This window comes from Pteropus vampyrus, unplaced genomic scaffold, assembly GCF_000151845.1.
Source record: "Pteropus vampyrus isolate Shadow unplaced genomic scaffold, Pvam_2.0 Scaffold78, whole genome shotgun sequence".
Classification (NCBI taxonomy): Eukaryota; Metazoa; Chordata; class Mammalia; order Chiroptera; family Pteropodidae; genus Pteropus; species Pteropus vampyrus.
Window position 1 is genome coordinate 5,891,285 of NW_011888859.1, and position 3,857 is coordinate 5,895,141.

The following is a 3,857-nucleotide window of genomic DNA, read 5'->3' on the forward strand; positions in this document are numbered from 1 at the left end:
CCTCTCTCTAAAACAGTTTTCTGGGCCAACCACTAGGTGAGAAGTAGCTGATGGTTTATATCTTAGGAGAGAAGAAAGAGGTCATTCTCTACCCCAACGCAGCTGACATCTCCTAAATTCAGGCTCACACAGTTGTCTGAGCGTCAGGATGGCGGCTGAATCTTATCCCTTACGTCTACACTGCTGGACTGTTGGCAGCTCTCCAGAGTATTGAGTAGAGAAGGATTCTGAAGCTGCACCAGAAAGAATATTGCTTTTCTGATTGAGTCTCTTTCTAAGCCCTCGGGAACTCCTGGCATAAAGAAGCTAACCCTATCTGTATCTGGGATGAAAGACCTATCAACGGGGGGGGTGGGGGGGGGGGAAAGCAAGATAAATTCTAAAAAAAAATCAAAGTCCTGACTGGGTTTGGTCAACTCTTTTGTGTTCCTGCCATGTGACTCATCTGTGAGAAAAACTCAGATTCCATTAAATTTATGAGTAACTTAATGGTGTGCAACCAAAGAATGAAGAAATCTTGCAACACAGCTTTGTTTTCCAGGGCCAAGTCCCCAGCGGTGAGTTATAACAACCCTCGTGACTAAACTGGCAGGCCCCACATCCCGGCTGGCCCGGCCGGCCTGGCCCAGGTCCTGCAGGGCGCGGAGCAGCAAGGGTGGACCCCCGTTGTTTCAGCCTGGAGAAGAGCCCCGCTCAGCCCGGGGACTAGCCGGCCATTCCCGAAAAAGGACTGGGATGCTGGCTGCCCGTCCTTGCAGCTAGACGTAAAGAAGCAGGGGGTAAGGGAGCAGGATATCAAGATTTAAAAATAACCATCACGAGGGCTGCCCTGTTTCAAGCAACACTGGTAAGGCAAGAGCTGTCTCGTGTCTTTTGCAACCTCTTTTTCGTTTATAATCACAGTAGCCCTATATAGGTCCCTTGGATGGCTAAGAAAGCCTTGGCTCGAAGCTGATGATGTTTGCCCGAGGTCCCACAGCTGCAAGGCAGCCGTGAGCTTTCCACTGCACCCAGAGGTGAGTTTCTGAGCCTGTGACAGGGGGGCCAGCAGGCGGACAAGCGGTGAAGGCCGCATAATGAAGAGGAAAGAAAGCTTTCTGCTTGGAGGATTTTATTGCGAAAATGTTCAAGCTCGTGTGCTTTGCTGGAGGCTCTTTCTGTTTTCCTTGATGCATCGCAATCTAAATTCAATGCCCTAGAAGATATTGAATAGACAGGACAAAATCCATTAGGCCTGTTGATTTATAGCGTTTCGGCATTTAGAAGGAGCGGCAGGCTGCAGCTCGTTTGAGAAAATTTGTCTCATTTCGCCGGTAAGTGATTTATGCCATGCTTCCGTGATTGCCTCTTTGGGGGAGGAGGGGAAAAGTACCAACACAAAGCAAATTCAATGTCCAATAACTTTGCGGATGCTGCTCAACACTCCCGTGGCCCGTCGCTGTCGGCACCACACTGGCAGGGCCACGTTTTGTTCTCTGAAAGCTAACAGCTGCGACATCTAGTCCGCAGTCAGGCTCTACCTGCTTCCGTCCGGCACGGCACACATTCCGGAGCTAACGAGAGGAGAGCCGTGGCGACGAAACCAGGGTCGGCTCAGGTTGCTATTTGTCATCTCCGCTTATTTGTCAAAAGCAGCTTGCGCTTCGCCAAGCAGGCCTTCCTCAGATCTACACCCAAGTCCCGCTCTCCAGTCCCTCCTCAGGCTGCGGAAGGAGAAACGGCCCTCTCTCTCCCTCGACGCCTCCCTGACCTCCCTGCCAGTTCACGAGGTCACCGCATTCTTGTACTGTCGTACTATTTACTGCCCACCCTATAGATGGGGCACGTCCACAAGGCAGTAGGTTTGTCGTGCCTCTCCAGCCCCTAACACAAGGCCCCGCACACAGTAGGTGCTCCATAAATGTTTTGTTGAAACAACAGGTCACATGCAAGTAACTGAGGTGGAGCGGGCCTGTTTAAGGATGGCACTGCAGGCTGTTGCTACATAGAGAGACACATCACAAGCCTCTTTGAACTCAAATTCTATGTCCTTATTTCTCTACGTATCCTAAAAAGACGCCACCACATGAAAGATACAAAAGACTTTGCCATAATAAAGAAACTCTGCATCTATGAGCTCGGAAGTCCTGAATTAAAAAAATAAAAGCTGGATAAGTTTAACATCACTCATCCTAGATGTATGTAGCTAACAGCTTTATGGAACAAGCTTACCTTGGCATTAAATGCTGAACAAATGTGAATCGCTTTATTTTTCTCATACATTTACAGTCCTCCAATGATCTTATTCTGATTCCATATTTCTTTGATGACAGGGTGATTTAAAAAAACTCATCTCTGTCCCAGCCATGTTCATCCACTTCCACGTCATCCCCACACTCCTGCCTGCAGTGATGAATCCTTCCCGCGGAGGTGTGGCGCGAGGCGGGGGCTCTCTCAGTCCCCAATCCCTTCCGACGTGCCGTGAAGAGGAGAAGCGGGGAGAGGAGGTCCAGCCGGCTCACGGCTGGTGCCATCAGCCCTGTCTTGGCGGTCAGTGCCGCTGGGGGGCAGTGTTTCCTCCGGGACGTCCTGCAGGGCCTCCTCGCCGCAGCTCCTCCGGCTTGGCCCACTGGGACCCCACCCCCAGGCCCTGTCCCTAAGACACACTCCACAGTCTCCTGCTCCTAGGGCAACTGCAAAGGGCTCAGGCGTGGCTACCTGCCAGGTGTCCCTTGACCTATCGGAAACGCTCGCCTCTTGGCAAGGGAGCAACGGCTCCACTATTGACTCCCCTTCCGGCCGTTCATTTCGGGGGCGGGGGGCGCAGCTAGAATGATAAGAAAATAAGATTTTTTTTTAAGCAGCTCCAGAATCAAGGGGGAAAAAAATCACCCCCACCGATTTCTAAGCTCAGGGTAAAACAGTCTGATTCTTTACGTTCATGGAGGAGAACCAAATGTCAGAACATGCAAACTAACGGTCAACCCTAAAGAGCTTACGCTTTATTCTGGAATTCAGCCAAGACGTCAAAGACAGACCCAAGCGCATTTAGACGCTGAGAGACAAGCTCGGCTACGGCTAGTGTTCCTGACTCTGTCTCAGTCTGTCTGGGTTCCGGGTGAAGATAACTCATTGGTGATAACGTCGTGAAGGCAGTCACCACTGGGGACACATACATGTCACGCCAGGAGCTCGGGGATGCCAAAACAATAGAAAGGAAAACTAGAGGTACATTTCAGCTTCCAAAATGAATCTAATCAAGTCCACGCTTAAGTCTCCCGATTCTTGAATGTTCTCGAGTACGTCGCGTCATAAAGATTTGCTAATAAGAGTCATGAGAGATTTCATTCTCCTTTAAAGAGCGTGTCCCTTCCAAAATGCTACAGTGGGTGTGAGGACAATCTGGCTGTGATATCTGTCACCTCACTGATCACCAAGGTTGACTTGGCTGATCTGGCTAGCTGAGTAGGTGTCCCCACCCTCCCTCACTGGTCCATGTGCATCTCTCCCAAAGCTGTATGCTCAGTCAGAGAGAACAACCTTCCCCCGCAAAAGGAGGGTTATTCTTCTGTCCAGGGAACAATGCTAGAACCTCCAAACAAGCCCCCCAACGCCTCACGAACAGAAGAATACCAGTGGCCAGTGCCACGTGTTGTACACTGCTGTGGATTGTTTCCAGAACCCATCCTCCCTTTTTGCTTTCCTAAGGAAATCCCGATTTTCACTTAAGTAGCCTCCTCTACCTCATGCAGCCCGTGGACTTCGGGAGAGGTGGACCCAGTAAGAGCCCCTGATGAATCTAAGACAGAGAACAGGGTAATTCTACCTCATGCCCGACGGTGTAGGTGCAGACACAGAATGGCATTCAAATGACTCCA

The 3,857-nt window shown here is 50.5% G+C and overlaps 1 long non-coding RNA gene across 1 annotated transcript in view; it reads left to right on the plus strand.

The window, feature by feature from the left end:
- The first annotated feature begins 609 nt into the window (after nt 1–609).
- The window catches only part of LOC111741441, a 10,282-nt gene continuing 7,034 nt past the window's right edge, over nt 610–3,857 (plus strand). Inside the window, exon 1 of the long non-coding RNA XR_002781003.1 lies at nt 610–3,759. This is a non-coding gene — a long non-coding RNA (uncharacterized LOC111741441). The remainder of the gene's footprint in view (nt 3,760–3,857) is intronic.